This window comes from Triticum dicoccoides, chromosome 4A (genome assembly GCF_002162155.2).
Source record: "Triticum dicoccoides isolate Atlit2015 ecotype Zavitan chromosome 4A, WEW_v2.0, whole genome shotgun sequence".
In the NCBI taxonomy this organism is placed as follows: Eukaryota; Viridiplantae; Streptophyta; class Magnoliopsida; order Poales; family Poaceae; genus Triticum; species Triticum dicoccoides.
Genome location: NC_041386.1, coordinates 46,118,074 through 46,133,235, shown reverse-complemented (window position 1 = coordinate 46,133,235; position 15,162 = coordinate 46,118,074).

The window sequence follows — 15,162 nt, the reverse complement described above, 5'->3', positions numbered from 1 at the left end:
CCATGTTCATGTGTTGGTCGTTTACTATGTTGTGTGTTTCTTTCCGGTGTTGCTTCTTCGGGTTGGTTCCGATAACGTCGCATTTGTGAGGAACCGTTCGACTACGTCCGTTTATCTTCTTCATGGACTCGTTCTTCTTCCTTGCGGGATTTCAGGCAAGATGACCATACCCTCAAAATCACTTCTATCTTTGCTTGCTAGTTGCTTGCTCTTTAACTATACCTGTGCCGCGATACCTACCACTTGCTTATCATGCCTCCCATATTGTTGAGCCAGGCCTCTAACCCGCCTTGTCCTAGCAAATCGTTGTTTGGCTATGTTACCACTTTGCTCAGCCCCTCTTATAGTGTTCTTAGTTGCAGGTGAAGATTGGAATTTGTTCCTTGTTGGAACATGGATATTTGGTCGGGATATCACAATATCTCTTATTTAATTAATGCATCTACATACTTGGTAAAGGGTGGAAGGCTCGGCCTTATGCCTGGTGTTTTGTTCCACTCTTGCCGCCCTAGTTTCCGTCATATCGGTGTTATGTTCCCAGATTTTGTGTTCCTTACATGGTTGGGTTATAATGGGAACCCCTTGATAGTTCGCCTTGAATAAAACTCCTCCAGCAATGCCCAACATTGGTTTTACCATTCGCCTCCTAGCCTTGTCTTTCCCTTGGGTTCTGCAGACTCAAGGGTCATCTTTATTTAAACCCCCTGGGCCAGTGCTCATTTGAGTGTTGGTCCGACCGAGTAGACTGCGGGGCCACCTCGGGGCAACTTGAGGGTTGGTTTTACTCGTAGGATGTCTCATCTGAGTGTGCCCTGAGAACGAGATATGTGCAGCTCCTATCGGGATTTGTCGACACATTCGGGCGGTGTTGCTGGACTTGTTTTACCATTGTCGAGGATGCCTTGTAACCGGGATGCCGAGTCTGATCGGATTGTCTTGGGAGAAGGAATATCCTTCGTTGACCGTAAGAGCTTGTGATGGGCTAAGTTGGGACTCCCCTGCAGGGATTTGAACTTTCGAAAGTTGTGCCCACGGTTATGGGCAGATGGGAATTTTTTAATGTCCGGTTGTAGAAAACCTGAAGTTTATCTTAATTAAAATACATCAACCGCGTGTGTAGCTGCTACGTCTTGAGCTTGTGTTGGTTTTCCCCAAAGAGGAAGGGATGATGCAGTAGAGTAGCATAAGTATTTCCCTCGGTTTTTGAGAACCAAGGTATCAATCCAGTAGGAGCCCACGCTCAAGTCCCTCGTACCTGCACAAAGCAATAGCTACTCGCAACCAACGCGATTAGGGGTTGTCAATCCCTTCACGGTCACTTACGAGAGTGAGATAGATATAATATTTTTGGTATTTTTGGTATAAAGATGCAAAGTAAAAAGTAAAAGCAAAGTAAAAAAGCAAAGGAAGATTAAAGTGATGGAGATTGATATGATGAGAATAGACCCGGGGGCCATAGGTTTCACTAGTGGCTTCTCTCAAGAGCATAAGTATTCTACGGTGGGTGAACAAATTACTGTTGAGCAATTGACAGAATTGAGCATAGTTATGAGAATATCTAGGCATGATCATGTATATAGGCATCACGTCCGTGACAAGTAGATCAAAACGATTCTGCATCTACTACTATTACTCCACTCATCGACCGCTATCCAGCATGCATCTAGAGTATTAAATTAAAAACAGAGTAACGCCTTAAGCAAGATGACATGATGTAGAGAGATAAATTCATGCAATATGAAATAAACCCCATATTGTTATCCTCGATGGCAACGATACAATACGTGCCTTGCTGCCCCTTCTGTCACTCGGTAAGGACACCGCAAGATCGAACCCAAAGCTAAGCACTTCTCCCATGGCAAGAACTACCAATCTAGTTGGCCAAACCAAACGGATAATTCGAAGAGGCTTGCAAAGATAACCAATCATACATAAAAGAATTCAGAGAAGATTCAAATATTATTCATAGACAGACTTGATCATAAACCCACAATTCATCGGTCTCAACAAACACACCGCAAAAAGAAGATTACATCGAATAGATCTTCACAAGAGAGGGGGAGAACTTTGTATTGAGATTCAAAGAGAGAGAAGAAGCCATCTAGCTACTAACTATGGACCCGAAGGTCTGAGGTAAACTACTCACACTTCATTGGAGGAGCTAGGATGATGTAGAAGCCCTCCGTGCTGATGGCCCTCTTCCGGTGGAGGTCCGGAACAGGCCCCAAGATGGGATCTCGTGGATACAGAAAGTTGCGGCGGTGGAATTAGGTTTTTGGCTCCTATTCTGATCGTTTGGGGGTACGTGTGTATATATAGGAGGAAGAAGTACGCCGGAGGAGCAACGAGGGGCCCACGAGGCAGGGGGCGCGCCCTAGGATGGGGGGTGCCCCTACCCTCGTGACCGCCTCTTTTGTTCCTTGGAGCAGGGTCCAAGTCTCCTGGATCACGTTCGGTGAGAAAATCACGTTCCCGAAGATTTTAATCCGTTTGGACTCCGTTTGATATTCCGTTTCTTCGAAACACTGAAATAGGCAAAAAACAACAATTCTAGGCTGGGCCTCCGATTAATAGGTTAGTCCCAAAAATAATATAAAAGTGGAAAATAAAGCCCAATATAGTCCAAAACAGTAGATAATATAGCATGGAGCAATCAAAAATTATAGATACGTTGGAGACGTATCAGGCATCCCCAAACTTAATTCCTGCTCGTCCTCGAGTAGGTAAATGATAAAAAGAGAATTTTTGATGCGGAGTGCTACTTGGTATAATTTCAAAGCAAATCTTCTTAATTGTGGTATGAATATTCATATTAGAAAGATTCAAGACAAAACTTTAGATTGACATAAAAAATAATAATACTTCAAGCATACTAATAAAGCAATTATGTCTTCTCAAAATAACATGGCCAAAGAAAGTTATCCCTACAAAATCATATAGTCTGGCTATGCTCCATCTTCACCACACAAAGTATTTAAATCATGCACAACCCCGATGACAAGCCAAGCAATTGTTTCATACTCTAACTTTTTCAAAACTTTTTCAATCTTCACGCAATACATGAGCATGAGCCATGGATATAGCACTATAGGTGGAATAGAATGGTGGTTGTGGAGAAGACAAAAAGGAGAATATGGTCTCACATCAACTAGGCGTATCAACGGGCTATGGAGATGCCCATCAATAGATTTCAATGTGAGTGAGTAGGGATTGCCATGCAACGGATGCACTAGAGCTATAAGTATATGAAAGCTCAAAAAGAAACTAAGTGGGTGTGCATCCAACTTGCTTGCTCATGAAGACCTAGGGCAATTTGAGGAAGCCCATCATTGGAATATACAAGCCAAGTTCTATAATGTAAAATTCCCACTAGTATATGAAAGTGATAACATGAGAGACTCTCTACTATGAAGATCATGGTGCTACTTTGAAGCACAAGTGTGGTAAAAGGATAGTAACATTGTCCCTTCTCTCTTTTTCTCTCATCATTTTTTTATTTGGGCCTTTTCTTTTTTTATATGGCCTCTTTTTATTTGGGCTTCTTTGGCCTCTCTTTTTTTCGTCCGGGGTCTCATCCCGACTTATGGGGGAATCATAGTCTCCATCATTCTTTCCTCACTTGGGACAATGCTCTAATAATGATGATCATCACACTTTTATTTTTCTTACAACTCAACAATTACAACTCGATACTTAGAACAAAATATGACTCTATGTGAATGCATCCAGCGGTGTACCGGGATATGCAATATGACAATGATGGAGTGTGTCATGATGAATCTAGATGGTGGAAAGTTGCATGGCAATATATCTCGGAATGGCTATGAAAATGCCATAATAGGTAGGTATGGTGGCTGTTTTGAGGAAGGTATATGGTAGGTGTATGATACCGGTGAAAGGTGTGCGGTATTAGAGAGGCTAGCAAAGGTGGAAGGGTGAGAGTGCGTATGATCCATGGACTCAACATTAGTCATAAATGACTCATATACTTATTGCAAAAATCTAGAAGTTATCAAAGCAAAGTATTACGCGCATGCTCCTAGGGGGATAGATTGGAAGGATAAGACCATCGCTCGTCCCCGACCGCCACTCATAAGGAAGACAATCAATAAATAAATCATGCTTCGACTTCATCACATAATGGTTCACCATACGTGCATACTACGGGAATCACAAACTTTAACACAAGTATTCTTTAAATTCACAACTACTCAACTAGCATGACTTTAATATTATCACCTCCATATCTCAAAACAATTATCATGCTTCAATCTTTTCTTAGTATTCAACACACTCAAAAGAAAGTTTCACAAATCTTGAATACCAAGCATATTATTATTAAGCAAATTACCATGCTATTAAGAGACTCTCAAAATAATTTAAGTGAAGCATGAGAGATCAATAGTTTCTTTAAAACAAATCCACCACCGTGCTCTAAAAGATCTAAGTGAAGCACATAGAGCAAAATTACAACGCTCAAAAGATATAAGTGAAGCACATAGAGCAAAACTACTATGCTCAAAATATATAAGTGAAGCACATAGAGCAAAACTACTACGCTCAAAAGATATAAGTGAAGCACATAGAGTATTCTATCAAATTTTAATTCATGTATGGCTCTCTCAAAAGGTGTACAGCAAGGATGATTGTGGCATACTAAGACACAAAGACACAAATAATACAAGACGCTCTAAGCAAAACACATATCATGTTGGTGAATAAAAATATAGCTCCAAGTAAATTACCGATGGAAGTGAACGAAAGAGGGGATGCCTTGCGGGGCATCCCCAAGCTTTGACTTCTTGGTGTCCTTGGATTATCTTGGGGGTGCCATGGGCATCCCCAAGCTTAGTCTCTTGCCACTCCTTGTTCCATGATCCATCAAAAGAATTCACCCAAAACTTGAAAACTTCACAACACAAAACTCAAAATAGAAAACTCGTGAGCTCCGTTAGCGAAAGAAAACAAAAGACCACTTCAAGGTACTGTAACGAACTCATTCTTTATTTATATTGGTGTTAAACCTACTGTATTCCAACTTCTCTATGGATTATAAACTATTTTACTAGCCATAGATTCATCAAAATAAGCAAACAACACACGAAAAACAGAATCTGTCAAAAACAGAACAGTCTGTAGTAATATGTAGCTAGCGCAAGATCTGGAACCCCCAAAATTCTAAAATAAATTGCTGGACGTGAGGAATTTATCTATTAATCGTATGCAAAAATAATTAACTAAATATCACTCTTAGAATAAAAATGACAGCAGTTCTCGTGAGCGCTAAAGTTTCTGTTTTTTACAACAAGTTCAACAAGACTTTCCCCAAGTCTTCCCAACGGTTCTACTCGCACAAACACTAATTAAACACAAAAAACACAACCAAAACAGAGGCTAAATAATTTATTTATTACTAAACAGGAGCAAAAAGAAAGGAATGAAAATAAAATTGGGTTGCCTCCCAACAAGCGCTATCGTTTAACGCCCCTAGCTAGGCATAAAAGCGAGGATAGATCTAGGTATTGCCATAATAGTAAGATAGATTATTGAAACTCATTTCATATTCTCTACGTTTGGCAGCAAGCTTTCTTTGAGGCAAGCAAAAGTAATCAAAATGACTAAATTTAACGGGACAAAAGTCCCCAAAAACAACCTTGGGAGGTATAGGTTCCTCCTTTGGTCCTTCGTAATGCACAACCAATTCATCATTATAAGCATTCTTTTGACAGAACTTTGTAAGCCTGTATTCAAGAGAATATCCTAGCTCATTATTTCGAATAGCCAAATCATCATTAAGTTCAGAAATTCTATCAACTAAAATATTGGTAGGAACCCTTCTTCTAAGATTTTCATTGAAAGCAACATAATCTAGAGATTGAAAACGCATTATTTCTTCTTGATCAAAGAGGATAGTTTCTATGGGAGGACAGCAAGCGTCCACCCTGTAATGCGCAAAGATTTCTTTGGCTTCTCTTATTATGAATCTAAACTCATGAGACAAAAAGATAGTAGCGGCACGCTTAACGGAAGAATGCTCAATATTAGAAAATTCCAGAAAAATCCTTTGTATGGAAGGATGCATGTGCATGAATTGTATTTCAAGTTCAACTACAAGCATGGCAATAGCGTCCGCAAGACTACTAGTTCTGTGAAGGATAGAACTACCCATAGAAGGTAAAGCACCGGCACAAGTAAAGAAATCTTGAATAACTCCTTTTCCAATAATATTACCACTACCAACACGAAATTTTTTTGTATGAAAGATGGTAGGTTCTTTAGCAGGAGCATCAGAATTTTTCATGATATTGTTATTTCTCATATTGGCGATAACTTCCCTAGTTTCAGACATAACGACAAACAAGCAAACTAGCACACGAGCAAACAAGAAGCAAATAGAGAGAGAGGATAGGGAGAGAGAGAGGGCGATAAAACGGCAAAGGGTGAATTGGGGGGAGAGGAAAACGAGACGCAAATGGCAAATAATGTAATGCGAGAGATAGGGATTGTGATGGGTACTTGGTATGTTGACTTTTTTGTAGACTCCCCGGCAACGGCGCCAGAAATCCTTCTTGCTACGTCTTGAGCTTGTGTTGGTTTTCCCCGAAGAGGAAGGGATGATGCAGCATAGTAGCGTAAGTATTTCCCTCGGTTTTTGAGAACCAAGGTATCAATCCAGTAGGAGCCCACGCTCAAGTCCCTCGTACCTGCACAAAGCGATAGCTACTCGCAACCAACATGATTAGGGGTTGTCAATCCCTTCACGGTCACTTACGAGAGTGAGATCTGATAGATATAATATATTTGGTATTTTTGGTATAAAGATGCAAAGTAAAAAGTAAAAGCAAAGCAAAAGCAAAGCAAGATTAAAGTGATGGAGATTGATATGATGAGAATAGACCCGGGGGCCATAGGTTTCACTAGTGGTTTCTCTCAAGAGCATAAGTATTCTACGGTGGGTGAACAAATTACCGTTGAGCAATTGACAGAATTGAGCATAGTTATGAGAATATCCAGGCATGATCATGTATATAGGAATCACGTCCGTGACAAGTAGATCGAAACGATTCTGCATCTACTACTATTACTCCACTCATCGGCCACTATCCAGCATGCATCTAGAGTATTAAGTTAAAAACAGAGTAATGCCTTAAGCAAGATGACATGATGTAGAGAGATAAATTCACACAATATGAAATAAACCCCATCTTGTTATCCTCGATGGCAACGATACAATACGTGCCTTGCTGCCCCTTCTGTCACTGGGTAAGGACACCGCAAGATCGAACCCAAAGCCAAGCACTTCTCCCATGGCAAGAACTACCAATCTAGTTGGCCAAACCAAACGGATAATTCGAAGAGACTTGCAAAGATAACCAATCATACATAAAAGAATTCAGAGAAGATTCAAATATTATTCATAGATAGACTTGATCATAAACCCACAATTCATCGGTCTCAACAAACACACCGCAAAAAGAAGATTACATCGAATAGATCTCCACAAGAAAGGGGGAGAACTTTGTATTGAGATTCAAAGAGAGAGAAGAAGCCATCTAGCTACTAACTATGGACCCGAAGGTCTGAGGTAAACTACTCACACTTCATCGGAGGGGCTAGGATGATGTAGAAGCCCTCCGTGATGACGGCCCTCTTCTGGCGGAGCTCCGAAACAGGCCCCAAGATGGGATCTCGTGGATACAGAAAGTTGCGGTGGTGGAATTAGGTTTTTGGCTCCTGTTCTGATCGTTTGGGGGTACATGTGTATATATAGGAGGAAGAAGTACGCCGGAGGAGCAACGAGGGGCCCACAAGGCAGGGGGCGCCCCCCACCCTCGTGACCGCCTCTTTTGTTCCTTGGAGCAGGTTTCAAATCTCCTGGATCACGTTCGGTGAGAAAATCACGTTCCTGAAGATTTTATTCCGTTTGGACTACGTTTGATATTCCGTTTCTTCGAAACACTGAAATAGGCAAAAAAACAGCAATTCTAGGCTGGGCCTCCGGTTAACAGGTTAGTCCCAAAAATAATATAAAAGTGGAAAATAAAGCCTAGTATAGTCCAAAACAGTAGATAATATAGCATGGAGCAATCAAAAATTATAGATACGTTGGAGACGTATCAGTTGCCGTGATGGTCTCTTCTCGGCGGGGTCCGGGAAGTGAACACGGTGTTGGACTAATTTTTGACGTAGGTTGTTCTAGGATCACTTCTTGATCATAGTTGTTCGACCGTGCTTTTGCCTTCTCTTCTCGCTCTCATTTGCGTATGTTAGCTACCATATATGCTAGTCGCTTGCTGCAGCTCCACTTCATACTGTTTACCCTACCTATAGCTTAAATAGTCTTGATCGCGAGGGTGTGAGATTGCTGAGTCCCCGTGACTCAGAGATACTTCCAAACTCAGTTTGCAGGTGCCGATGATACCATACAGGTGACGCAACCAAGCTCAAGGAGGAGCTCTATGAAGATCTTGTCCTTTGTGTTGTTTCGTTCTAGTCGATCAGTAGTGGAGCCTAGTTGGGGTCGATCGGGGATCTGTGTAGAATTTGGGGTAGTCTTCTTTTATTTTGGTTCCGTAGTCGAACCTTGAGTGTATTTCGATGAATGTAATGCTTTATTCATGTATTGTGTGAAGTGGCGATTGTAAGCCAACTATGTATCTCTTTCCCTTATGTATTACATGGGTTGTGTGAAGATTACCTCACTTGCGACATTGCTTTCAATGCGGTTATGCCTCTAAGTCGTGCTTCGACACGTGGGAGATATAACCGCATCGAGGGTGTTATAAGTTGGTATCAGAGCCTTCCCCGACTTAGAAGCCCCCTGCTTGATCGAATCGCTGGCGTTGTTGAGTCTAGAAAAATGTTTTGAGTCTTTTAGGATTATATATATCGGAGAGTAGGATTATTTTTACTCCTTGGTCCCTTCGTCGCTCTGGTGAGGCATCCTCACGTAGAGTTTTGACTCTTCTCTTCTCAAATTTCACTAAAATTTTTGTTAGGATCACGCGGGTATCTTGTAATCGTTCCGATCGATTTGTGACGAGAACATTGTTCTTGGTGCCTCCTGACATTTAGGCGTTGTGGAAGTGTCCTGGGGAGTTGAGCTCCGAGGTGTTGTCGTCACAATTTTATCGTTGAGATTCTGGAATACCTGAGTTTCGCCGACATCGAAAATCTCTCTTATGCAGTTGTTGGTGAGATAACCTTGACGCTACCCAGTACTGGGGCGGGATTTCGGGAGTATTTCCATAACTCGTATAACGGATGCTTTTCGAAGGTTGAGGTAAATGATTTCCGAAGGTTTCTTGGTTATGTGTTGAAGGATGGATACAGCTGGATGTAGGATTTGCTAGTTTTGGGTGAGATATTATGCTTCCCCTGTATTCCCAACACCTGATTGCATAACCGAAAAATTTCGGGAGTTTATAAGTGGGAATTCAAGTAGCTCTTAGGATATCTTTCCGACAGATGTATGATATGAAATTGGGGTTCGACGTCTAGTGGTCCGCCTATTCACGGTTGGTTTTATAGTGGTCTCGTTGTGTCTTAAAGAGTCCTTGGCTATGCTGACTCGGGGATACTTCGTATGTCATGTGCACTGCCTTGTACATGATGGTGCTGTACGATCGAGCCCGTGTAGGCCCCACCACGAAAACTTCGGACGAAATCTCTATCATATGTTTGTTCCGGCTTATTCTGCAAGCCAATCCTTGTTTTTGTTTTGAGTTGTGGTATTCGAGTTGCTTCAATGCCAAGTGTTGATTCCATACCTTTCCTAAATGGTGTTCTCATACTCTGATGTGAATACCAATCTTTCATGATAATCAAGATTGTCATGCCAATCCTTTTCAACCGGTGTGTCTCTCTTCAAGTGGATCCGATCACTTCAACATTCGCAAGATCAATTATCAGTTCTTCACAATGGTGTTTGCTTCATTCATTCCAAGTTGCCTTTGTTTACCCACCCACCCACCCCTTTTTCTTCAAGGACTCGGATTTCTTAGTTCGTTATCCATTTTATGGATATGAAGTCTCTCCATTCCTTTCAGTCAATGCTCTTATCCGGTGATTCTCATGAAGATGCTCTACAAGTCCATCACTGTTCGTTCTCTTTCTTCTCCGGTGGTTTTAATTCAAGTTTTTGGTGTGGATCATATCCCTTTTTCCTCGTTTCAAATACCTTCTCATGCCGGTGCTCATCATATTCATTCATTTCTCGCTATTCAATTATTCCGTAGTGCTGAAGATATCTCGAAAGGCTCGTCTTTTCCTTCAAGATCCGTTCAAACCTATTTCGAGGCTATTATCTCATTCAAGCCATTTTAATTCAACCAGTGCAATCTCTCTCTTTAAATCTTTTCAAAGGTGTTTCTTTTGAGTGGGCCCTAACCCATAGGTCTTTTCCCAGGATCTTACCCGACTCTTCTATTTTCCCGGAGCTTATCAAATTCTTTTCCAAGTTTGACGTAAGAACGATTATCATCAGTCATATGTCTTTCTCCAAGATCTTTCAAATTCTTTTCATCATTGATTCAACTTTTTCAATTTTAATTCCGGAGTGCCTCAACAATTCTTGGTGGTGTTTCTCGTCGTCATTCTCGGATTTTGAAGACCGAAGAAGAGGTTTCCTCAAAATCTTAACCATTCTCTCAGAGATGCGTAGTTCAAGCTTGATACCATCCTCTCATAATTGTTTTCGATTGTGAGAATTCTTTTCACCTATCCGGAGCAATTCAAGATTCTTTTCAGTTTGATTCTCCGAAGGCCAACATTTCGGGATCATTCATATTCAGCTTTCAGCTCTCGTTCTCCAAATATTACCGGTGCTTCATTCAAGTATTATCTAAGCAGTTCTTGATCTCTTCGTCCGCTTGTATCTAAATACCCTCAAGTATCTTCATTCGTTCTTCATATTCTTCCCGGTGAATTGTGCCTTTGCTACGTTCATTTTCAATTCTACCGGTGGTTCGTCGAAGACCTTCTCAAGTTTGAGCTATATCTCTCTTAATCCTTTCTACGGGAATAAGTTGTATGCAATCCGTTTGCTCGTCATCAATTTAATTGGTGAAGGAGGAGCATAACATAATTCTTATTCTTGATTCACCCAAATGATTAATTCCTTATTCTGGAGGTTCATCAAAATTCTTGTTTCAGTTGTTCATCTTTCTTTTCGGAGTGCCAAGTTTTCTCGGTTATGTCATTGCGAAGCTCCATCTAAATCATTGCAAGGATTCACCTTGTGTTTTCAACTTCTCTTTTCTTTCGTTTGATCGTTCTTTTACTACTGGAGTTCTTCATGGAGGCTCTACATGGTGGTTCATCAAGGATTTAATTCCTTCTCGAAGTGTTCATCAAGATTCTTTTCAAAGGAGGTCAACTATTCTTCATCTTGCATTCCGATGTGCAATTCCTTCTATCTTATCTTTTGAGGTGGTATTATGTCATTCTTGATAATTTGAGTTCATGTTTCATGATTCACATGTTGTTAAGAATGAGGTATTTAAAATCCATCAATCCCTTTGTTGGAGTTATCTTGTGTCATGTTTCACCTAAAGCCTTCCCTAAGGATTTTTGCTATCTATGGTGCTTATAAATGATCCAAGTTCTTCATTCATCCTCCCGGTGATATAAGCTTCTCGTCTCCTTGTTGATATCAATCCAATCTATTGTTTTCTTTAGTGGCAGAATTTCACCTTAAGTTTTGAGATGTTTTCATAAGCCCACAACAAACTTACTTCTTTTCGTTGTTGGTTTTCCAACAACTCCGTTCAATACTTCTTTCTAAGAATGCTTCTCAAATTCTATCATGGGAGGAGATGTCATTTTCTTCTCAACTCTTTCTTTTCCAATGATCCAACTTCTATTCTTTTGTTCCGGAGGCATTGTGATGTTGCTCTTTTGTACCCATCTTCTTGTTTTGTCAAGATCATGCTCTTTCCTTGCTTATCTCATTTAACCGGAGTGGTTTCAAGATATATCTTACCCTTCAACCTCAAGGTTTTTCGCAATGTTCTTTGTCCCTCTTTTCTAACGGTGTGTTTTCGACTTTGTTCACCTTCGTTGTATTCTTTTCTCGAATTTGTTCAACCTTTTCAAGGTTCTTTGGTTTCACTCGTTTGTCAAAGAGGCAACTTAGTTTTTACCTCTTCTTTTCCTCTTCCATTTTTCCCTCCGGTGCCATTCTAGATCTCGGGACGAGATCCTCTCATAGTGGTGGAGTGTTGCAACGCCCCGAGACCGATGTGCCAGGTGTCTTCTAGTTTTTCGCTGTTGTTGCCTTATCATTGCTTGCGTGTCATGCATCTCATATCATGTCATCATGTGCATTGCATCATCACATTTTCAAAACCTGCATCTGTCCGGGTTCCCCCAGTTCCTTCTGTTGTCCGTTCTGAGCCCAGCCACTCTTGCATGCGCCCGCGGCATGTCCGAAATAGTATTTTAGAAGTGGCCGGAAAATGTTCTTGGTTTGAGTTGAAAGTTGGCGTGCGGTCTTATTATAGTGTAGATAGACCGCCTATCAAGTTTCATCGCATTCGGAGATCTTTTGATGCCCCAACGGATAACCAGAGCGGCAGTATAGCCGGTCTAACGTCGGACGTTTTCGGTCTCCGGAAACTGCTGCCGGGCTCTCTCTCTCTTCTCTTCTCTCAGCCCAAAGCTTTTTGCACAGTCCGCTACCAACCCCCCAGGCCCCGAAACCCCCCTCCTTACACAGTGCATCGGCCCCTCGCGCGCGTCCGAGAGTTGTCCCGGACCCGACCCGGACAGTCGTCACCATTGGATCCGGATCATCCCCAAACGTCTACAAAACGTCGTCACCGTTTTCTTATTTGGACTCCCTAGCTATTTTATTCGCGACCGTCCGATTACGATCGGAGGGATCCTATAGCGCCTAACTTAATCCACCTGCCATATATATACTAGGTCCAACCCTAATAATCAGGAACCTTGTCCCATCCTCCCAGCAGCCGCCGCCGCTCCTAGATCCACCTCGGGATCCCCTTCGCTCGAACCCATTCCATCCCTCCTCGTGTTCACCGCCACACCAACCGAAAGCCTCCACCTCCTCCCTTCGATTCACCGTCGTGCCCGCCTACAGATCGAGCAGGAGGCTCGATCCCCAGCCACCTCTCTGTCCGAACCTCTCCTATGCTCCTTCTCGCCCGTGCATTGCCATCCGCTTGGCTGGAGGCCACCATGAGCAGCAACCAGGAGCACGAGCTCCACCCTGCGCCACCTAGGGCGTCGCCGTCATCAACCAAGCCAGTCGCGCCGTGCCTCTTCTCTTTTCCTTGCTCCCTTTTCCCCACGCTCATCCCACTGCTCTCTTCGTCCTTTCTCTGAGTGTAGATATTTTGGGTGACGGAGCCGAGCTCCCCGACGCCAGGAGACCACCGTGGCCACCGTTTGACCTCGTCGCTGCCTTTTGGATCCCCGCCGGATCAGCCTCCTCCACAAGTCCCTTCCGCTGGAGCCCCGCAGTCCCGCGTCGTCGCCTCCTCTGCATCGAGCAGGAGGACAAAGAGAAGTGCCTCCCCTACCCGATGCCATGGATGGCCGTCGCCCCACTGCTCCGAGACCCAAGTCTCGTCGATCTGTAGCCCGGGCTCGCACCTGTCCTTGCCGGAGTCTTTCCCCTCGCCGCTGCCTTCGCCAAGTCCCTCGCTGGAGCGCTTGTCCCCAAGTTCCACGCCTCTGCTTCCCCCTGCATTGCCCCTGTCTTCTACGTCGTCATCAGAGAACGAGCGCACGCTGCCGCCGCGCGTTGACCCGCGCCTAGGTCGCGTCCAGCCCCAAGGCCCAGCGCCACCTCTTTCTTTGCCAGGCCCAACATCGCCAGTTGGCCCATTGTGAGCAGCCCCCTGTCCCTGTGCACTTTTGGGCCGACCAGATCCGGCCCGTATCGTGTGTTTTTTCCGCAGAACATTTCAACTATTTATTCCAGAGTTTCCAGTTTTGCAGAAAACCCCTTCGGGATCATGCATTTAATAACTTCTAAACCGTACATCGGATTAAAATGCTTTATATATGAAAAATGCCTAAAATTTTGTCTAGTTTCATAATATACTATTTTCATCTATGTTTAAAATGTTTAAACTTGATGTTTGTTTAAATTTGTACAAATAACTTGCTAAAATGTTTTAATTCATATCTAAATAACCGTAGCTCGGTTTTAAACAAACTTTATGTGTAAATGGGGTAGAAAATTGCCTAGTTTAACATGGTGGCATCATCTTGCATGTTAAACAACTCTAAAATTATGTTTAGGGAAGAAAAGTACCAAACCTTAAAATATGCATATGGGGTTTTACCGGAATTGTTGTTTGTTATTTCCGGCCTCATTTAAACATGCCTAAATGTTTAGTTTAATTTTGCTTCACCCTCTTGCCACGTTTAACAACATTTAATATTGTTGGGTACATAAACGAGATCGAACCTAAATAAGTCATGTGGTGTTTCATCAATATGCAACTCCGTTGCATATTGAGATCCACTTAATTTGTAGTGTTGTTTGTTGCACTTGCCATGCCATGCTTCATTAAATCGGACATGCATCATACTTAATTGTGCATCATGTCATGTTCATGTGTTGGTCGTTTACTATGTTGTGTGCTTCTTTCCGGTGTTGCTTCTTCGGGTTGGTTCTGATAACGTCGCGTTTGTGAGGAACCGTTCGACTACGTCCGTTTGTCTTCTTCATGGACTCGTTCTTCTTCCTTGCGGGATTTCAGGCAAATGACCATACCCTCGAAATCACTTCTATCTTTGCTTGCTAGTTGCTCGCTCTTTTGCTATGCCTGTGCCGCGATACCTACCACTTGCTTATCATGCCTCCCATATTGTTGAGCCAAGCCTCTAACCCACCTTGTCCTAGCAAACCGTTATTTGGCTATGTTACCGCTTTGCTCAGCCCCTCTTATAGCTTTGTTAGTTGCAGGTGAAGATTGGAATTTGTTCCTTGTTGGAACATGGATATTTGGTTGGGATATCACAATATCTCTTATTTAATTAATGCATCTATATACTTGGTAAAGGGTGGAAGGCTCGGCCTTATGCCTGGTGTTTTGTTCCACTCTTGCCGCCCTAGTTTCCATCATATCGGTGTTATATTCCCGGATTTTGCGTTCCTTACACGGTTGGGTTATAATGGGAACCCCT